The 24212-nt window shown below is 29.5% G+C and overlaps 1 protein-coding gene and 1 non-coding gene across 4 annotated transcripts in view; one reads left to right on the top strand and one right to left on the bottom strand.

Moving 5' to 3' along the window:
- LOC111682832 overlaps positions 1-24212 on the bottom strand; it is a 173729-nt gene that overhangs the window by 70115 nt on the left and 79402 nt on the right. The window lies entirely within an intron of this gene.
- Positions 21545-21618, top strand: Trnan-guu. Its single transcript has one exon. It is a non-coding gene; the product is annotated as a tRNA-Asn (tRNA).

Raw genomic sequence — 24212 nt, 5'->3', positions numbered from 1 at the left:
AAAGTAATAATGTAAGCTTGGTCAAAGATTGTAAGATTTTCAGAATTTCTTTTACAAAAAAGTTTAAATAGCAGCAGAAGATCTAAGGTAACAAAGTGAAAAATCCCTTAGCATTCAATTTTTTTCCATCAATTCTTCTTTATATGAGAGTTAAAATCAGAAAGCATAAACTTTTACATTTTGGACCTTAATATGTCTTCCATTATGATGAATGGTTGAGAAGGTTTCCTAACCAGCCCTGTGGCCCAGATCTTCCCCTGAAGAATTAAACAATTGTTTTAATGAGGCCCTCAACTAACTTCAGAAAGCCGTTATTGCAGGTAGGACTTTAATAACTCAGTTCTGTCGGCTAGAATTGATTTACTTGCGGTTACCTACCATAAAGGATATTGAACCACAATCTTGTATTTGTATACAAAAAGCTGCTATTGTAGATGATGAATTCAATCAAACACGGCTATCTGGATCAAAATTAAGAAAACTAAAGTTTATTAAGACTTTTCTTTAACGTTTTCTGAGCAAAGAGATTCTAATCTTACCAACAGTTAAGATTTGAGCATATAAGAGCTCCAGTCATCAAATATACTGCTAAAGCCAATGGTTATCTCTCTCAAAGAGTTTCCCACATCAAAACCTGCGAGTAAGAGAGTCCAAGTCTAAAGCACTAAATCAAAACCTTATGAAAAGAAGTCTAAATCAATGAGAACTGTACCCAGGCGCTGTAAATGGAAAATATCTTGTGCCTAAGTTGGTAAGTAAAGATAACGGAACACACAATGTTATGAGTTGGTTATTCAACAGGCAAAGTACTAAAAGATCAATAATGAAAAACATGATGAGCAATAATAAACTGTAGATAAAGTAATCAGAGGTATGACTCCACCAGTGTGCTGCATTTGATGACTAGACTAGCACTTTACTTGGGACGACGATAAGTTGGAAGAGGGACCATTATGGATATTCAAGGCACTGTAGATAAAGTAATCAGAGGTTTGATACCACCGATAGGTTGGAACAGGGATCTTCCGGTGCTCTTGAAGTCCACTTTCTATATAAAGGATAACGTATTGCATTCTGGATATTCTAGGCGCCTAAAATGCTAAACAAGATACTCTTATTGTGGTATCAGCTAGAATTTCACATCTCTGGTATTAGATAGAACTCCTCATCTAGCTGATAAATACCCCGTCAGAAGAATATTCATTTAAATTGGAATGGACCTCACTGGAAGGAATGTTACCAATAGATCAGACAGTGACTAGACCCTAGAAACTACGCGATACGTGAAAGTGTTAATTTCTAGAAGCACGCAAGTGGTCGCGAGAAGAGAATAAACCTCCACCGATATATAAACCTATTCGAAACTAGTTTTCAGGATGCTGCAGCAAGATAGTGATAGATCAACGACGGAGTTGATAAAATTAGTTGCTTATTGAACATAACTATATCTCTTTTATCAAGAAGATCTGTTTTTAGGTTAATAAATGTTCCATAAAATTTGTATGAATAGAATTCCTAACTCTAAGAAAATCAAGCCATAGGACCTTCAAATATGATATATAAGATCCTATGGCATGACTTATGTAACACATTACTTTAACTTCTCAACTTTTCTTAATTTTTTCTATATAGTTTTTATACAAAACATATGCATGTTTTAAAATTCCTTTATTAAAGTAAAAGTTCGTATTTCTTTACTTTACTGTCACTTAATGTGTATGTAAGTGTGTGTTTATGTCATTTACATTATATTTTGTTAGTATGTAAACTTTTGTTGTAATCTTAATGTTTGTGTGTGTATATGTGCATATAAACATTTTTTATATAAAATTTTAATTATAAAACTTTCTACTTTATTCCAGTTGAGCGGTAAACACATGCACACAAACACACAGATCCACACACATACACCAAGCAACTTGTTTGTATTTAAATGAAAATCTTTTACAGTTTTATACATATTTTTACTCTTTTACTCTTTCATAAAACATTTTGTTCGAACTTTAGACAGTAACAAATTACAAAACAAGTTAATATAATCATTTGCATATTTTGGGTTTTATAATACAAACGTTGCTTCTTGCTTAAAAAAAAAACAAATTTTTAGCAACGTTATGAAAATTTAAACAGAAAAATTGTTAATGAAAGCATATTTTTTTCTTCTCTCTCTGTTGCTGGCACATTTAAACTTTTTCCAAAGCTATTAATTTTATGTAAATAATTAAATAACAAAAAATACATTATTCACTACATTTTCCACTTTAGCAACAACTAGTTCGATTACATTTCTTTTTTTTCCAGTTTGGCCACGAATTTATTGTGAAAAAGCAAAAAAAAAAAAATAGAAAAAACTTTTAATACTAAATTTTTCTAGAATATAATTTGAAATAAATTTGAATAATTTTACAGCAGGAAGTGTAAAGATTGCAAAAAAAACTTATATTATAAGTGTAGAAAAAAATATTGAATGCTTTTAATAGTTGATAGAGTGCCAAAGTGGAGGGCAATGTTGTTGGGTGTTGGGCAAAAATCATAAATAAATTACGCCATTAAAAGCAATCAATAATTAATAAGTGGTAAATAATTTCAATAGAAAATTTTTATTTTAACACTTTGTTGGTAGACTCCTTAGAGAAATTATGTATTTTCAATGATCTCACCAATTTATGCATTTAAAATAATGATATGATTTAAAACTTTATCGGTAAAAAATTTTAATCATTTATAAATAAAACTTTTGTAAACGAAAAGAACAGATTAAGAAAAAAACTAACTAAGGATTCAATATTAAAATCATATCCTTCACCATAGTCCATTGAAATAATTACAAAATATTTTAAAACGCAATTTGTTAAAAAAAAAATGTGCAGAAAGTCCTCATTTACTGATTTTCGTTCAATAAGGTTGCTGCCTGTGTACACAAAAGCCAAAAGGTACTAGTTATGAAACAAAAAAGTACCAAATATCCTTTCATACAATTTTGATTTAATTTAGGACTCTTAATGCTCTTATGGATCAATATTTACAAAAATCCAAAAAGTAGTCTTTGAAGAAGGAGAAAGTACAAGTACTTCATGTTAAGTGTAGTTCTTCGTATTTGGTGTCTATACATCCTCATTATCATCATAACTAAGTAAGTAAGTAAGTAAGTAAGTAAGTAAGTAAGTAAGTAAGTAAGTAAGTAAGTAAGTAAGTAAGTAAGTAAGTAAGTAAGTAAGTAAGTAAGTAAGTAAGTAAGTAAGTAAGTAAGTAAGTAAGTTAGTAAGTAAGTAAGTAAGTAAGTAAGTAAGTAAGTTAGTAAGTAAGTAAGTAAGTAAGTAAGTAAGTAAGTAAGTAAGTAAGTAAGTAAGTACCTAACTAATTAACTAACTAACTAACTAATTAACTAACTTACTAACTAACTACCTAACTAACTGTGTCTTAGCCTTCGGTGGAAGTGGTGTTTAATGACTTCCAAAGAAGCGAAAAGAATCCCATTTGTTTAAAATTAAAGGTATATTTTTTATACTGAATTTTTTTATTAAACCCATTATATTTTGGAATTGATTGGTAAGTGCATGTAATTTCGCTTTTTTTAAGTTCTTTTTATGCTGGAATATTCGTGTTTCTAAAGGCAATATTTAAGAAAATTTTTAAAGTACCTTTTGAAAAAAAGTACCAAAAAGTCTGCATTTTTAGATTTCAATACTATAGAAAACTGAAAAAGTAGCAGCTAAAAATGGAATAGTACCAAAAATAGTCCCTTCCATGGATGTTCCTGATATGCGGATCTCTGGTTTTGTTCTTACTAACAAAACTTACCATTAACATTGTTATTACTATACCCTTCACCTTCGTGAGAAGGGTATATATAAGTTTGTCATTCCGTTTGTAATTTCTATATTATAATTTTCCGACCCTATAAAGTATATATATTCTGGATCCTTATAGATAGCGGAGTCGATTAAGCCATGTCCGTCTGTCTGTGTGTTGAAATCAGTTTTTAGAGACCTCGAATCCGAAAAAATCTAAATTTTCAATAATTCTGTTCTGTTTGGATGCTGTTGGCATCATGTAGTTGTTGTAATAATATTGTAGTCGGGAAAAAATTTAAAATTTATAAAACTAATATTTTTAAAATACACTGTGGTAAAGGGTATATAAGATTCGGCACAGCCGAATTAAGCACTCTTACTTGTTTTTTTATACATTTCTCTAGCTTTACCTTGTGTACTTCGCTACCGAAAAATCGATATAAATTAAAAACAGACTTTACGGTTTTTGATGATTCTAGATACGCAAGTTACGAATTTTTGTATGGGAGCCAATTCATTACCCAAATATTTACATGAATGTCAGAGTTCTTCGTGCAAAATTTGAAGAGCTCATATATACGATCTTTTGTACTTAATAGATATGGGAGGTGTCAATGCTCCCTAATGCTAGTCCGCCAATTTTTCTTCCAAATCTTCACATGGATGTTAAAGTTCTTCGTAAAAAATTTGAAGATTATAGCTTCAGTTGTTTTCTAGAAAAACGAATTAAATATGTATTTTATTACACAAATGTTGACGTAGATGTCAAAGTTGTTTGTGCAAAATTTTGGCATTAATAGTTTCTGAGATAAACGAATTTTTGTATTTACTTCATATGGAAGATGACAAGTCCCCCTTGTGAAAGTCCTCCAATTTCGCTCCCAAATATTCAGATGGATGTAAAAAGTCTTCGTGCTAAATTTTAAGATTCTAACTCCAATAGTTTCCCAGATAAACTAATTTTATTAAGAAATTCTTATGGGAAGTAGCACGCCCCTATTTCTAGTCCGCCAAATTCTTGTCGTAAATATTCGTGTCGATACTAAAGTGTATCCCAAAAAAAATTGAGGACTCTAGCCGTTATACTTTTTCAGTTATATTAATTTAGGATTTGTTTATATGGGAGGTGCCACGCCTATTGCATCTAGGCTACATATAGATGTCAATGTTGTTCGTACAAAATTTGGGAACTTTAGCTATTGTAGTTTCTGAGATATGCGACTTTCAATAGTTATTATGTATGTGGGCGTGGCACCTTGAATACTTGAATTTCCATAACAAAAGGTAGCCTATAGTTCCTTCCAGATATACTGAAAGACACTGTGAAATTTTCTATAAAGTCCAAACAAACATACTTATAAACACACATTCATTCGATATGTCTGATAAAATTATTAAAGATACAAATCTCGTAGATATGTGGGGTCTTCTGAACATTGATTTCTACATATACACAGTCAGAATAAAACTTAACTTACCACATTACAAAATAATTCCAAAAAAAACGTACCTAAAAAGAAGATAAAACAAAAATTAGTATTTTAAAGGAAATTTAATTCTTGTATATATATCAAAAATTTTATTAAAATATTTTCGTAAAAACATGACAACCTTTAAACAGATATTCAAATCATTTTGAGAAGAAAAATATTATCCTTATTGATTTGTTACAAACATGTCAACGACAAAAGCAGAAAAGCAAAAAGAGAAAATAATTTCTTTCTAAAAAAAATGAAAAAAGCACTTAAAAAATAAAAATGAAAACAGAACCCATTTATTCAAAGTGACTGAATTCACGTTTAAAAATACGAAAAAATGAAATAGACGATGAAGTGGAAGTGAAAAAAATAAAAACAGAAATCACATTAAATCACCTTGATTTGTGTTTATACTCTTATTTGCCAAATTGTCAAGAATAAATACCTGACAGCAACAGCAGCAGCAATGGCATGTATAGTATGTGACACAACAAGTGGTATCCTTGATTTAACAAATTATACCAAATACACACATACACACACTTTCATTTACTCACTCACTCAAAAACACATTTAAATCAATAACAAACTCAATAATAACAAAATAAAGATACAAATATCATTACCAAACAAATAAATAAATGTATCTAGTAAATAAATACTTTTATAAAAGAGATGGAGGACAAAACCTACATACTACTTATATTAATAACATACAATTAGAAGCAGTTATATTTCGTTTAAGAGAAAGCGACTTTTTATCTATATGATTGTCCTTGTGCAAGTAAAGTATTTAAATTATAAATTAAATTTTAAGTTTTTATTTGTTTTTTTTTTTAATCTTTAAAGAAAGGGGATTTCTTGTTTAATTTAAATATCTAATAAATGACATTGAATTTAGTTTTAAAATATTTATAAATATATCCATATACATACATGCTTATAAAATAAGTATAAATGATAGGTTTTAATTGTACTCTACACCTCTATAGTAAGAGCTAAAAATTTACACTTATATACAATATGAGCCCTCTTGTAGATAATCTCTTTTTTAGCCTTTTCTTTTTGCAAAAAAATTTCGATAAATTTTTCTTTTTATAGAAAATTTTTGTTAGATTTTCCTCTTAAAGAGAATTTTTTATCAACTTGATTTAATAGAAATTTTTTGATAAATTTGCCTAATAGAAGATTTTTAAAAAATTTCTTTTTATAGAAAATTTTGATAAATTTTCCTTTTTATAAAAAATTTTCTACGAATTTTCTTTTTAAAGGAAATTTTTGATAAATTATAATTTTATAGAAAAATTTTCTTATATGTTCCTTTTTATAGAAAAGATTTTTAAAAAATTTCTTTTTATAGAAAATTTTAGATAAATTTTCCTTTTTATAAAAAATTTTCAATGAATTTCCTTTTTAAACGAAATTTTTGATAAATTATAGTTTTATAGAAAAATTTTCCTAAATGTTCCTTTTTATGGAAAATTTTGAATAAATTTTCATTTTTTGGAAAATTTTCCTTTTATGGAAAATTTTCTCAAAACTTTTTATAGAAAACTTTTGATCAATTTTCCTTTTTAAATAAGATTTTTAAATAATTTTTCTTTTTATAGAAAATTTTTGATAAATTTACATTTTAATAAAAATTTTTTATTCAATTTTCCTTTTTTTGCAAACATTTTTATAAATGTTGTTTTTATATTTATTTGTATATTAAATTTTTCACAAATGTTTCAAAAATGTTAATTTTTTTACAAAATTTTTTTTGTAGACAAATTTTTAGGAAAATTCTTTTTATAAAAAATTATCGGTAAAATTCTTTTAAATTTTAAAATTGGAGTTTTAATGGTTTCCCGTCAATATTCATATGGATGTCAATATTGTTCGAACAATATTTGATTATTTTAATTCTAAAAGTTTCACAATATTTTTCATTAAATACTTAAATTGACACTAAAGTGGTTTCGACAAAATTTGAAATTTAATATTTTATTCATATGGAAAGTGCCACGAATACTAGAGCTATGCTGGCCATTTTACAACCATTTTAAGGTCTCTAGCTCTGACGCAAATGTCGGAGTGCTTCACGTGAACACCTACCTTGACGGCCTTATTTCACGGTGGTCTTTTTCATCCACTGGGTAGACTTTACAACGGTCTATCATCGCCCCTGAATCCTTCAATGAAGAACTTAGGTGTCAGTTTTTTACATGGATTAGGCCGATCCATTTACAAACACGTTGCTAAAGTACTCGAGCTATCTAATCTCTGACCATTGCTGCCACGTTGTTTAACTTCCGAGATGTAAAACATCATTTCAGTTTACAACCACGCAGATGGGATGATATCTGTTGATTTGGCAACAGCACCTAGAGACATATTTGATAGTCCAAAATACCCAACAAAATGGATCAGGATCCTTCTTTTATGAACCGATAATGTGACAAAGAAATAGGAATTCCAAAGTCAATAATTTCAATAACTGTCACGACAAATAGTCGCACAGCATGTATCAATATATCCTGTTGAGATGGCAACAGCACCGAGGAACTTCCCCAAAGCGAAAAAGTCATACTAAATCAGTACTAGTCTCCAATATATGACGACTTTCTCATCAGTTCCATTCTTATGATCACAGCAACCAATACTAACCCCCAGCATATGCAGGTGTCCCATAACGCGATCGGCGTCCCAAAACCGATCGGGTTCAGGTATCCAGCATATGCTGCTTTGTACAAAGACCTGTTCCAAGAGAGAATTTTCCAACCCATTAGGTATAGGATATATCAATCCTTAAACCAACACTACGTGGATCCCGAAGAAATCTCAATCAACTGACCAGCCAGGACATAGTGTTGTTGGCAACTGGCCACCCGTAGTACCAGATTATGTGGTGCTCAGGTTCGACCACTTTTCAATTTATGCAAGGACTAAGCCAGGTACTAGACTGTAACCAATTTATATTCCCGGCGACACTTCTGTTCATCGGGATTGCAATAACACCAAGTTGGTTTTTTCACCAAGGTAACATGGCTCTAGCTCTGAAAGTTTCTGATATACATATGCGACTTGTAATAATTTCACAAAATATTTTTCTCTTTTGTTCGGAAAATTTTTCAATTAATTTTTCTTTTTGATAAAAAAATTTCGATAAATTTTCCTTTCGATGGAAAATTTTCATTAAATTTCCTTTTTTATAGAAAATGTTTTCTAATTTGTGATTCAATAATTTTTGATTCTTCTCAATAATTATACAAATTAATTCATTTTAAACAAACAAGCGTATGAGTAATTCGTAATTACTATAAGAAGTTAATTATTACTCATACGGCACATGGGTTTCTATTAAAAAGTTATTACGGATTTTTTTTTACAATTTTTAAAATTTCCTTAATGAACAAGTTATTTCAGTTGAAAATCAGGTATAAGTTGGGGATCAAACCAACAATTTTGAGTTTGAAATTTGAGTTTCAGCCTAATGTCCTATAACGAACAGTTTTAATCCTTAAATTTAAATTCTTGCAACTCGTTGTTAATATATTCTGCATTTATGATTTTAATTGCATTTATTTTTCCCCCAGATTTGCATGCGTTTAACTTATCTTTTATACACCACATTTCCTTAGGAAAACATCGTTTCAATTCTTGATAGAATTTTATATTTTTTTCTGCAACCTTTAAGCAATAATCTTCTCAAATAACAAACTTAATTAAAAAAACAAAACCTAAAATTTTTCCTTAAATTGCAAATAACTTAAGCCTGCAGTAGCAGTGATTGCAATACATCAATAATACAGATGTGTTTTAAATTACAGTTAATACTCGTTGCCATAACTTTATAAAAATGGGGGATTTTTCTTGTTTTAGTGCAATCATTCAATGCATTTTTAAAGCAACCTAGAGTAGAATCATATTTTGTCTCATGAAAATAAAATCAAAAAACTCAACACACATAAAATGACCTCATAAAAGGATTTGATTTTTAATGTCATTTGTTTGTGAAGGACACAAATATAATTTGATAGAGAAATACAAAGTTTCATACAGATGCAAAGGAAGAAACACACACTCACATGCATTCGCATAAAATAGACTTTGTTCAATCAATCGCTTCATCGTAATTCTGGATTTTTGTATAGTTTTCTACGGGGATGTGTGTGCGTAATATAAGAACCCAACGGTTTTGTAAGGGGTCATTCCTCTTAAATATTATGTAGACACACTTTTTACTAGACCTCTTGTTACGTGTCGATTAACTTTCCATCTGCATTACGAAAAGTGAAATGATCTTAAAAATTGAAATAGTCTACGAAATAAAGTCCTGAGGGTTATTGTCATTAAAACCTGCCGGGTATTTTTAAATTGTGTGTATTTTATAGCTCAAAGAGCACATACACAATTGTATAATATAGGTTTCTGATTCTACATCATTGCCTTCATACGGATATGTGTGTATTATATCGATTTCAATGTTTCTAAATCCATCATTTCGTGCAAAACACTTAGGTAAAATATCCATATGGAGGCATAAAGATCTCTGAAATCAATTAGAGCAAATAAAAAAGAAATTTAGTGAAATACAAAGTTGGAGATAGTGAGACCTCCTTATTTACAATACACCCATATTTATGTTAGCTGTTCGACGTGGATTTACATCCACCGTTACAGTATGTCTGTCAGTATGCCATTGTAAAAAACTTCAATTTAACATAAAAGCGTTTGTGCTGATGTTTATAACATCCAAAAAGTATTGGCCCTATTAGTTAGTTGGTTATTTATTTATTTAGTTAGTTAGTTAGTTAGTTAGTTAGTTAGTTAGTTAGTTAGTTAGTTATTTAGTTAGTTATTTAGTTAGTTAGTTAGTTAGTTAGTTAGTTAGTTAGTTAGTTAGTTAGTTAGTTAGTTAGTTAGTTAGTTAGTTAGATAGATAGTTAGTTAGTTAGTTAGTTAGTTAGTTAGTTAGTTAGTTAGTTAGTTAGTTAGTTAGTTAGTTACTTAGTTAGTTAGTTAGTCTGTTAGTTAGTTACTTAGTTAGTTAGTTAGTCTGTTAGTTAGTTACTTAGTTAGTTATTTAGTTAGATAGTTAGTTAGTTACTTAGTTAGTTAATTAGTTAACCCAAGAACGCTATTCAAAACTGTTTAAATTATTTCTCACCCATACAACCATACCCCGAATACGACATTTGTTCTCTTAATTATGTTAAATGTTCTACTGTTTCAATTAAAGTCGGCAAAAATTCATTTTTTAGAAGTTTAAAACTTCCCTTTAGAAAATGACTTAAAGCTTGAAATTCACATATAAACACTAATAACACGATTGAATTCTACATAAATAACTTTTAAGTAAAAAATTTCTCAACCAAAATTTGAAGGACCGTATTTATCCTTGTCCCCACATGTGCCTTTTTGTAATTAAATAAACATATATTTTTTGTCAATAATGAGTATAAGTATTCTTAACTGCTTTATTATTTAGAAAATAGTCAACATTTTTATCACACTTACTTGTAGGTATCATATGATCGGGCTTGCCCGGCTATAAATTCATACTTGTTACCAAATTTAATTTTAAACATAAAATTGTAAATCTGTGGCGTATGAAGAATAATTAACTTGTCACTGTAATTACAAATTACTTATACGTTTTTTTCGATTAAAATGTAATGCGGAAAATTTACAAATATTCCGTTAATAGGAAGCTTAAGTCCCGAATAAATCCACATATAAATCCACCAGATGAACTCAACATAACCTCACACGTAGAAAGTAAAACAAAAGCATGCTGTTAAACCAAATACTGCATTACTTAGAAGCAGTTATATACAGAGAGTCTGTTGCAACTCTGTTGATTATAATGGCGATCACGCGAGAATTACTTTCCAAATTTTAAAATAAAATAAAATTTTAAAAAAATCCATGTTAAACATTAAAAATTGTAACCATGTGGCGTATGAACAATAATTAACTTCACTATGTAATTAAAAATTAATCATACGTATTTTCCATTAGATTAGAATGAAACGATTGATAAAGTTATGGAGGTTTTATTGAGAAAATTTTGTTTAGAAAAGGAATTAGTAAACCAAAAATAACTTTCTGAATAGGGGGTATATATATATTAAACAAAATGACTATGGAAATTTAGCTTAGTAAACCTTTTATAAAATAAAAGCTTGATAAATTTTAAAAGAAAAAAAATAAATTTTTATTAACATTTAACCTTTTCTTTAGAATCACTCGTCGCTCGACCTTAACCAACTGTAGTTACTTTCTAAGATGTTTTACTTTTCTTTGTTTATATTTATAGATTTCTTTTAAGTAAAAAAAATTCAAAGGAAAAAACTTAAAGTGAACAATGTTGTAAGTTGTCAAAGACATATTCACACATGAAACCCATTACGAGAATGTAATTTGAACTTGACATACATACATACACACACACACTTGAAAATGATATTATCCGTAATGTGAATACCATTTAACAAATGGGAACATCATAGAGTATCCTAATAGTCGTCGTCTCTGACCTTCTACGCTGCATATTTATAATAATTACCTAGTAGTTTTTGAAAGAAATAAAGTATTTACACTTTATTTTTTTTGGTAAGAACTTATAAAAAGAAAATTTTTTCAAAAATTTTATATTAAATGAACATTTTCGATCAATTTTAATTTTAAGGGAAAATTTTATTTTTGAAAATTGTATATCAAAAAGAGAAATTTTCTTTTAAAGAAAATTATGAAAACTTTTAGATCAAAAATTTTCCAATAAACGAAAAATTAAAAATAAAATTTTCTATTTGAAGCAAAGTTATCAGAAATCGTTTATTAAAAATTTTTTATCGAAAATTTTGTGCCAAAAAAATATTGATCAAAAATTTTCTATAAACCAAGGAAATTTATCGAAAATTTTCTATTAAAAAAGATTTTTTATAAAAAAAATTATATAATTATTTCTTTAAAAAAAATAATATTTATCAAAAATTTTCATTAAAAAAATGAAATTTATCAAAATATTTCTTTAAAAAAGATAATTAATTAATAAAATAAAAAATAAAATTTCTATAAAAAAGGAAATTTATAGAAAATTTATCGAATTTTTTTTGTAAAAAGAAAATTGTTGGAAAATTTTCAATAAAAGAAGAAAATTTGTCAAAATTTGGCTATAAAAAAAGAAAATTTTTCGGAATTTTTCTAGAAAAAAAGAAAATCTATTGAAATTTTTCTGTAAAAAAAAATTATCGAAAATTTTCTATAAAAAAGAAAATTTATTAAAAATTTTATATAAAAAAGTTGTTTCTATGGGAACTTTTTTACAAAAAAGAAATTCTATAGAAATTTTTCTTTGATTTATCATCATTTTTCTATAAAAACAATTATCGAAAATTTCCTATAAAAAATTATCGAAAATTTTCAAAAAAAAAAAAAAAATTATTGATTTTTTTTAAGAAAATCAAATAATTTTTTTTAAGAAACTTTATCAAAAATTTTCTGTGTCATGTCACATTGTTTAAGGATGTTATGATACATAAAAAAGTGTCACTTTTATCCCGAAAAGATTTGCTCCTAAATTTCATCAAGTATCCTGTATAGCCGGACTTTTGCCAGGCTCAGGAGTTTGAAACTCTGTGTTATTTATGACTTTATGTTACTCTGACACTTTTGAAATTGTCATAACATCTGTGGAAACTATAACTCAATGTGGTGTAGAATAACGCCCATGGACCTATTGTGCCACTGGACACTATGACTCTATTTGACGAAAATTGATCGAAAAATTTCTATTTAACAAAGATTTTCGAAAATTTTCTCTACAATGTTTTATAAAAATAAAAATTTATCAAAAATTCTTTATAAAGAGTTTTGTTCAAAAGTATCCTTGTTGTGTGTAAAGGTTCAAATGTCGTCCTGCCATCTGAATTGCCGGATACTTTTATACAATTACATACATACATATGTATATAATAGCACACACACACAACAATGAAATACATACAATGACAAAAAATGAGAACGGAAACTTGACAAGATATTTGTGACATTTTATGTGACACATTTCATAATGAGACCTAAAAAATAACCACAATTTTTTTTCTATTTTAGGTTTCACTCATTTCTTTAACATTTATTATTTTGTTACTAATGTTCACAAATATATAGAAATCTATAAGACATTCTTAAAATTTATAAATGAGGATGTGTGTGTGTGTTTGTTTGTTTGTATGAATCTAAGTAAATGAAAAAGGACACATATAAATGTGTATGAACACACATACAGTGTGAATATATGAATAAGTATCTAAATTTACAGTTAAATAACCCAATGTTACAATGTCACAAACATTACTGTATATGTAACTTTTGTTTTTAATTTTTTTTTTTTACTTATTCATCTCTCATATACAAGAAATACATACAAAAAAAGTACCAACAGAAAATCTTAAAAATATCCTTCATCAACATGAAAATCTTTTATTTTTTTGTGGAGGAAAAAAATAGAAAAAATACAACTTTTGCTAAAATGTTTTGTCGGTTCATTCAAAGCTTGTTGCCTTGTTTACATCTTTTTTTCTTTTTTTTTTTTTTTTGCTTGCATGTTCATCTTGCATTCTATACATACGAGTAGGAAATTTGTTTAAATTTACTATAACAACAACAAGTAAAAAGAATTTAGAATGTACAACTAGTGGCAGTATTGTTGTAGTTTATAGTATTAAACTGTCTATTTGTATATATCTTATTCTTACAATGTTTTTCTTAAAAAAAAAAGAAATAGACACATCCTTTACACGTGTGTTTGTATTGTGAATAGTTTAGTCTTCATTTGTGGCTATGTGAAGTGCTTTTTATTATATATTTTTTTATAATTTTATCTAGATTCTTGGTCTATGTTTTCTGTTCATTGTTGGGTTTAATTTACTTTTTTCAACATTTTACTCAATGTGTTTTAAAGCAGAAAATATGAAAACTACAAAAATTCAACTGCTACATCTAAAATGCAATCATAATTATAAATAGTTGAATCCATACTAAACTCCGATTATATAGCCCACTCGTGTATAGTACCTTGATTTGATGATGTAAAAAAGTTTTAAAACAAATGAATTTTCTGTACATGAAATTCTTAAATGTATAAATATATGGGGAGTTGCTCGCCGAGTAGATAATATCAGGTTTACATGGCTTGGGAATAAACCAGCCTATTCGAGCTTTCATAAAGTGGCTATTGGCCTAGAGGATCATGGTTTTGGAAATGGGAGCAGCAAATGTTACGGTACTTCCCATTTTTATGGAACCTTGCATAATCAGACCTCAAAAATACCTATATTATATCACTCTTAGATCACTTAGTACCTGAATTATAAATTGTGGTCTAGGTGTAAATCAATCTAAAACTTGTTCTTTTCACCAGAAAATACAAGTTACCCACTTTCACTCTTCCTCGCTTGAATGGGGTTGAGTTAAACATATCTGAAAAATATCCAGGAGTTATTCTTTATTCGCAACTATCATGACACTTGAACCCTCAATCCAAAGTGAACAAAGCGGCTTCGGTCTTATACTCATGTAGGAGAGCAATTGGAAATTTTGGGGCTAAGAATGCCAAATGGCTCTTCGACATGGTAATATGGTAAACTACTCTGGTGGGAATCCTTAGAAATGGACGTCCATCGAAAGAGATTTGAAGGAATCTCTCGCGCATCTCAGCGCTAATGATAACAAGTGCTCTTCGTACCACTCCATCAACGGCTCTTTTTGTCATAATGAGTTGGTCACCTGTTGATCAAATGGTTCATGAAGTTGCTCTCAACTTAGCAATTAGACTCAGTACAATCGGTACGTGGCATGTGATTATGTCAGGTCATTCTACTATAATCAACTGCTAGGGAGCAATTTCATGCAACATTGACTACTGCTCCCCCAAACCATGATATATGCTTTTCAGTGTCGATTCAATACGATTCAAATAAGATGGAATCTATTCTCCGTGATTGTTTGTTACAGGACTTCAGCGATGGCTCCTAATCGATAAGTGAAGTTTCTTTCCAACTTTCTGAACAATGTAGCGTACTTCAGGCAGAACTATCAGCCACAAAACGGGCTGCAAACTGGCTAAGGTTCTATCGAATATACCTCTTTCAGTGTCCAGCCCTAGCGGAGCATAAATTGAATCTGCTAGGATCCAATGTCAATGACCTATCTAAGGCTGGAATCTGATGGATAGATTCCTTTATTCGTGCGACAAAATGGTTTGGATAGGAAACCAGAGTAGATGGGTCGAAGTGTAGTAATACACCGATTGCTTTTCCCTTTTTAAGTATCACAAAGGGATCAGAGATATGGACCCAATTGTACGCCTGAAAACAAAGGACAGCCTGCTAACCTAATCTAGGTTTTATTGGTAAAAGGATGAATTAACTTTTAATGTTCAGAAACTAAGAATTTTCCAATCACTTTTCGTGAGAAATGTTATTTCTAGTTTGTTGTTTGTCAAATCCGAAGAAATACACCCTCAGGTGGGAATCGAACCCAACACCTTCAGTTTACCAGACAAGAATGTCCATAGACCTTCTAACTCTACTCAAAGCCATGAAACAGAAACAGTAATGTATTGGAAAATTTGTTTAGAACTTAAGAAAGGGACACGCATATACCGAAAATAATTGCTCCTAAATTCGGTGTATATTGCATTTTGGATTTCTTTTTAAAAAGTGTCCTAGAATTTCGTGTCTGCGGAATTTCGAATACCGACAGAAAGTCCACCGAATACCGTGGTACATTTTATGTCCCTAACTGTTACATACATTTTTAATAATGTATTAAAATTATCATAGGCGACTGATGGCAATCTTTTCACTCTTCCATGTACGAATTAAAAGAAAAATAAATAAGCGACAATTTTTTTTGGTGCCAACTGAAAAGAAATAATAATAATGATCCATAACAAGTAATTAAGTTTTATAGTCCTTGACTTATTTAATCCCCTAAACGTAAAATGGACAACAGTGATGTAGGGTATCAATGATACAAGCAATTTCTTCATATTTGTCGTTGGGTTTTTAGCCATTTTAAATGTACGACGATGATGGTGATGATGATGCAGTGAACAAGTTTATTTGTATGAGTGTGGTTTGAGGTTTTTACTTGCAACACAGACACCACTTGTGTAGATTTGTTGTTTTAGTATTCTTTTTTTTTGGCATTGAATATTATTTAGTTTGTAGTAGTTGTTGTTTTTGCTATTTCTATACAGTTATACATGGCTTTCGTTTTCCTCTAAATCCAACGTCTTTTCTTATCATGTGCTAGCCGTAATTTACCTCCCTTTTTTGCCATACCCCCACCCCCCCTTTCAAGCAACAACAAATCCGACCGACCATCTTAGCCATGATATTTTTGTTGGTTGAAATGAGCGTATTGTGGTAAATGTTACTTAACTTGTTGCCACATCATGATGTGTCTTTGCACAGATTTTATAGTACTTCATTCTCTTTTACTTGTTAGTTTTGCAGCAGTAGTTTTACGATTTTCACAAATTTTATTTTAGAATAAAGTTTTTCAGTTTTTTTCTGTTTTCACTTTAATGGTAAAAAAGTACATGGAAAATTAAGACATTTCTGTGATTCTTTTATTCCTTTCTTCTTAAAAATTTATATTTTGTTAAGAGAAATCACATAAAACAAAAAATTATTTATAAATATTACCTTTTATTTGAAATTTAATATTTCCAAAAAGTTTCTATATATCTAAGGTTATTAAATCTGTTTTATAAAATGCCTAAATTTATGTAAAGCCCACACACAGTCTACTAATCCATTTAAATCGAACTTTTTTTTAACATTGAACTACACATTTGAAATACTTTAAAAACACAACAAAAATAATTATTTCAAATAGAAATAAATAAAAGCTTGTTTAGAGAATAGCCATCGATTTTGTTTTTTTTTTTCTACAGCTTCCATTTAAAAACTCAACAAGTTTTCTTTTATTAAAACAATAAATATTAAATTTCAATAGAAAAGCCACAAATCAGACACTCCAGAAAAAAATTTAAATAAAACAGTTTTTGTTTATCTTCAAAGAAACACATTTTTTTTATTTTTGCAGACACTTTAGAAAACTCTAACAGTTTCAGTGTAAATAAACAAATTATTTTAAATTAATTAATTTATTAGAAATTTTTTGTATACATTAAACAATATTTGATATTTTATGATGTAAAATATGCAACATTTCACACACCCTTGTTTCTAGTTCAGTTCTAGTTTAGTTCTAGTTCAGTTCTAGTTTAGTTCTAGTTCAGTTCTAGTTCAGTTCTAGTTCAGTTCTAGTTCAGTTCTAGTTCAGTTCTAGTTCAGTTCTAGTTCAGTTCTAGTTCAGTTCTAGTTCTGTTCTAGTTCTGTTCTAGTTCTGTTCTAGTTCTGTTCTAGTTCTGTTCTAGTTCTGTTCTAGTTCTGTTCTAGTTCTGTTCTAGTTATGTTCTAGTTCTGTTCTATTTCTGTTTTAGTTCTGTTCTAGTTCCGTTCTACTTCTGCTCTAGGTAGTTCTGTTCTAGTTAATACAAATACCACAAATCGCTAAACATTCATACCACATTATCTGTAGCGCATTCTTAAAGTATAATTCACACACCTGTACCAGAGTGATTCCATAAATTACACCCACCAAGAGAAATTCATAAAGCGAAAAAGAATCCAAAGGGGGTGAGAAATAGCAAACAGCAAACACAAAAAAGAAAAAAAACATTTAATTGCAATTTAATTACAAACTGAAATGAGACTGAGAAGTAAGAATCGAAAATTGAAATGAAATGAACGAAATACTGTACGAATCAGCATTTAAATTAAATTGTGTATACAATTGTGTCAGTCAGTCATTTAGTCATTCATTCATTTGCTATGTGTGTTTATAATAAAGTGTAGACAATGAAAATTTTATTAACTCAACACCTTTATGGTACGTGTATTTTTCAATTATTTTGTTTTTATTTCTTTATTTCAATACAATTTGGAATTGGAAATATTCTCTACTTTTGTTTTTTTCTTCGTTAATAAACAAAAGTCAAGGAATTTATACACCTGGTCAGTATCATTGTCTAAAAAGAAAAAACTATTTTATGCCATTGACAAAATTATATAAACATTTTGTAAATTTTTGCTTATTTATTATTGCTGTGTTTTAGGTGAAAAAATTTTCGTAAATTTTTAAAGAATATTGTAAGGTATTATTTGTTTTGTGTCGTGTTTTTGGCTTCAATGACGATATGCTACTACATACATAAGTTTTCAGAAGGAAAGTTAGTAGGACCTCTACGATATCCATATTGATGAGTTAAATTATGTTGTTCTTAGTAGGTTGAATTATATTGTTTTTAGCCACTCCCATTTTTGAGCCTTATCATTAGCATTAGCAACTTTCCACTATACTAGAAGACATATTATAACATGTCGAGAAAATTAGCCAATTGGGGTAGTATTGAACACCACTGTTTTAAAGCCTGCTTCTGGCGCACTTTAACTGTATGAATAAGTTTGGCTTTTTTATTGATTGCTTCTCGATAATCAAGAATTATTTGTGTATATTTGGTCATTTCTTTACTCTTTAATCGAATGACAATAAGATCACCGGGGAAGAATAAGAACTTTGGATCCTTTAAAATTATTCCTCGTCTTGGTACTTTGGTGACCGTATATTCCTGGATATGTGTGAAATTTTGCACTTCTTATTAAACCAAGAGTTTTGTCTTGGTCATGTCGACCAAAGTTGACCATATTGTAACTGATTTTGAAATATGATGATGTCGAAAATTGAACACTGATCCAAGCTTCAATAACATTTAATTCATACATTTCAGGGTATAAAGTAAGGAAAAGTTCTAGTGCATGATAGTGGTAATCTTAGCATATGTATATGTATGTTGGATCTTTACCTAGATATTGATTGATTGATCTTTAATTAGAGATTGATTGCTTGAAGGGGCCAGAAAGCAGTACGACCTGAGTAATGATCTTTTGTTCAGCCCTTTTGTTCACAATTGAGAATTAAGTACCCGTTTGAATCTTTCTGTTCTAGTTTAGTCGCATAAAACTCGCTCAAAAAGGCAATAGTAACTAACAGTCGCAAAGTTGATGTTCGGAAGCTTAATCCTAAATTTCACCGAATCTGTTTGACTGTACCGGTCCATGTGCAGGAACTTTGCTTAGGTACTTCTGCTATCAGCGGAGTAATTAAGGAAAAAGCTATCACTGGTCTAAAGCCAATAACAGGGGCGACACAAACATCAACCTCCTTTTTGATGCCATGAAAGATTGCATTCACGAAAATTCAATCAACTAATGACCCATTGCAGTGCATTCCTAAAATTCTTAAAGTCAACACAACTACACTAGTGAGGCACCTAGAGTCATATTTGATAGTCCGAAATACCCAGCCAAAATAATGTGACAAAGGAAGGAGGAGTTTTCCAAGACAAATTCAAACCTTATTATTGCCTCTCAACCATAAGTCGTGTAGCATGAATATTGTTGAGAAGGCACCAGCACTAAAGTAAGAGGAATACTAAATCAGTACTGATCGCCTGGCTGATAAAGAAAACTTTCCCGATTGTTCACCAACTTACATCCATACTCTGGCCATAGTGAACTATCTACGGGATGACAGGCAACTACCAAGTGTCAAACTGAAAATTTCCCATCCTATACTCAACAGGTTCAGGAATCCAACATAGGTTGCTCTGTCACATCAGCCAGTGACATCTTTTGAGATGCCAACAGCACCGGAAAGAGAATACAGACATATATGGCATTAATATATCAGTCTTTAAAGCAATATTCTCTCCCCGCGATTGCGGGTTTTAAACCAAAGCCACTACGTCGATCCCGAAAGAACCTCATCCAACTAACCAGCCAGGACAAGTCCTGCATACGATTGACCACCTGTAGTGCGAGATTATATGGTACTCCAGTTCGATTCAATATCAAATCATACCATGCAAAGGCTGAGGATACATTTTACCAGTTTAGAGTCCTGGCAGACTTGCAATATAACCAAGATAGAGATTTCATCAAGCTAACATGCCCCCGGGGGTACAACAGGCGGACGTTCGGACTTACAAGTCCTGCGGATAGCTGACCACCCGTAGTTACAGATTATATGGTACTCTGGTTCGACCCCATATCAAATCATTCCAGGGAAAGGCGAAGGATGCATTTTACCAGTCTATAGTTCCGGCAGACTAAATGTATTGGTAGCACCCTTTTTACACTGGGGTGTTACAATATCATCAAGATGAAAATTTCACCAAGGTAACTTGGCCCTGGAGGGATGACAGATGGATATCAGCTAAGAAAGTGATTCTGACCGATTGGTATGCTTTAAGGTGGGTGTAAAACCAATAAAAACCCCATTTTAAAATCTTTAAAAATAACATTGAATAAATATAATAAAATGAAAAAATTTTATTTGAATATTTCATTCATACACGTTCATGTAACTTTCACATTAATTGCGCAATTTTTTACAAATTTCCATAAATCCTAACAAAAGAAATATGCTGGAAAAATAACAAAAAAAAAACTCTAAATAAAATGGATTTAAATGGCAAAAATAAAATGAATAGATATATTTTTAAAGTAAATTGAATTTAATTACTTTATGCTATAAAAGAATATGCGAACACTAGAACAGATTCAAAAGCCATAAAAATCTGTTTTATTATTATTTTATAAACGAATAGATATTGTGCTTTTGTATATTGATACAATTTTCCCAAAATAAATTGTATAAAAAAAGACATAAATTATAAGGTAAAATCTATATTTCTAGTATTTAAAATAAAATATTCAACTAAAGTTCACATTTATAAAGTACAATAAGTATTGTATTTAAATCTATTCACAAATATTAAAAAAAATCATATAAAAGTTGCTCTTGATCATGAAATATTTGGGTACTTTTTTTTTGGTATGTTTTGTCCGTCTGTGCATATTTTAAAAAATTTCACAGGTTGGAAAACACAATTTTTTCTTAGCGTTTTTTTTTTTTGTACACAAAATTTTGGAAATAAAATCAATATAAATTCTGAGATTATAAATTATTGTTGTTATTTGTTTAAGTAATAAATTACGTATGTACATTCATGTTGTTCTTGTTATTATTATACTTTTTTATTTATTTTATTGATTGTGTTGAAAGATAAGTAATGTTGTAAACAAATTCAAAACGCTTCTAATGTGCATTTGTATTAGACTAGTGTTAGTTGTCACTTGAACGTAAGCCTCCGTGGCGCAATTGGCTAGCGCGTTCGGCTGTTAACCGAAAGGTTGGTGGTTCGAGCCCACCCGGGGGCGCATATTATTTTATATTTTTTTTATTAATAAAGAACTTGAAAATAATTTTTTTATAAATCGCAGTAAAACTTAAAACATAAATTTGTATAAAAACCGTTAAAAGATAGGTTTTATTAGATATTTAATTTCAATAATTTTTTAATTATCATTTACATACATAACATTCAAAATTTTACCTTTTCAATATAACCAATTACCCCACCCACCAACACGTCACATTAAATATGCATTAAAAGTTTGTTTTTGTTATAATGAACATGCTACATATTAATCGCATCATATATTAATTGATATTGAACAGAGGCCGCAAAATGTTGCAAAGAATCCAACCCGCAACCATTAAATGTGCAATAAAATTATTATTTATGTCTGTAAATATTTACAAACGAGATAAACAACTGAATTAAGTTGTATTTCTTTCATCTATGAACTCGCGTAATGTACATTTTTTTTCATTTTTTTTGCAGTTCATTTTGGCTTTTTCCTGTGCATTTTTATTAATTTGGCATTAAAGCGGCAGGAAAATATGTACATTAATCTTAAACAACAAAAAAACAAAAAATTTGAACAAACAATTTTGCAATAATAACATTTTGAAAGTGATTAAGCAAATTTGGATAACATGGGCAGGCTACACTAAAATGAGAAATATCGTCGAAATTTTTAATCGAACATTTTTCAAAATTATTAATTTATCAGTTCTTGTTCAGTTCTAGTTCAGTTCTAGTTCAGTTCTAGTTCAGTTCTAGTTCAGTTCTAGTTCAGTTCTAGTTCAGTTCTAGTTCAGTTCTAGTTCAGTTCTAGTTCAGTTCTAGTTCAGTTCTAGTTCAGTTCTAGTTCAGTTCTAGTTCAGTTCTAGTTCAGTTCTAGTTCAGTTCTAGTTCAGTTCTAGTTCAGTTCTAGTTCAGTTCTAGTTCAGTTCTAGTTCAGTTCTAGTTCAGTAGCTTAATACCAGAAATCGGCGACTAAAAGTTTTCTGCCAAAATTCAGAACCATAATATGCCATATGACCTCCAAGTGTAGGTTTGTACTTACTAAATTGTAACTTATCTAAAATTATTTGTGCTTATAAAAAACACAAAAAACTTGACATATCATGTCGGAAAAAATCGTTTAACGACTACCTATCGAAAACACCAGAATATCCACCATTTATCATTACTTCAGCATACACATTATACTTCAAATTATTGTAGGGTATCGGGCTTTAAAATTTACAACAATAAATAAAAAAACAACAATAACAACGCAAAATATTTAAACATTTCAAGGTCAATTACATCCATACAGTGGTGATGGAGGCATGAACATGAGTAAACATAATGCAACAAAAAACGTATACTAAAATAAAAAATAAAATAAACAGCAACAACCTACAGAAGCAGCAGTAGTCTAAGTTGCTTAATACATGAGGCAAAGTACCCGCATTGTGCAACATGAGTTAATATTTTGTATTCATTTACAATGCAACACAACCATTTATTTCGCTTTTTTTCCTACTTTGTTGCGCTTGAAAAGAACAAAAAACGGAAACGGATGTGGTGCGATTGTAATGATGTTTTCAAGTGATGTTATGTGTGTAGTTGTAATTGTGGTTTTTGTAATAGTAGTGGTGGCAATGGCGATACAGATGATGAGTGAGATAGAAAAGAAGGTAAAACTAAGGGCCTGAAATGTATACGGAATGCATCAACAACAATAAGACCAGTATTTAACAATAAATGCCTTTGATATGACACATACAGCCCTAGTAAAAATACACACATTTACAGAGCCCTATATTGAGATAAAGAACTTGTACTCGAAGTACAACAACACAATTACAATGTAATGTAAGCATAATATATACATACATACGTACACATTAACATATGTTATGTTACTTTTTATACAAAACAAAAATATTTCAAGATATAAATAAACCTGCTGAAGTGCATACTATAGCTCTATCACAAAAAATAACAAATACACAAAACAATAATAATAGATTTGCAAACATTTCCACACTCACATACCAGCAAACTATTTAAGTAGAAATATTCGTATCTTTTACACATCACTGAACATTTAAATATTTTATTTTAAGCTATTTTATACAGAAGAAAACAGAAATAACAAATAAAATTTAAATAAATACATTTAAGCAACTTAAATATATTTACTGTTTATTATTTTTTGGCTTTCCCTTTGTTATTGTTACCATTTATGATAAAAACAACAAAAACAGATATAGAAATAAAAAATATAAAAAGTTTACGACTTTGTGCAAATCGATAATAATAAAACAACAAAAGTTCATTCATATTGAAAAGATTTATAAAAATCATCCTACATCACTAATCAAACAGACTAAAATTATCATCTCTAGTAAATTTTGTACACACATGAAATCAATCTACTATATACACACATATGTATGTATGTATATGGTCGGGGTCTTATGACAGACTGTAACTTTTACTGTTCTGATCTAGTTCTTTGCTATGACTGTTCTAGTTCTGTTCTATTTCTGTTCTAGTTCTGTTCTAGTTCTGTTCTAGTTCTGTTCTAGTTCTGTTCTAGTTCTGTTCTAGTTCTGTTCTAGTTCTGTTCTA

The sequence above is a fragment of the Lucilia cuprina genome, chromosome 2, assembly GCF_022045245.1.
Source record: "Lucilia cuprina isolate Lc7/37 chromosome 2, ASM2204524v1, whole genome shotgun sequence".
Lineage (NCBI taxonomy): Eukaryota > Metazoa > Arthropoda > Insecta > Diptera > Calliphoridae > Lucilia > Lucilia cuprina.
Note: the sequence above shows the minus strand (reverse complement) of the source record. Positions and strands in the feature narration are given on the sequence as shown.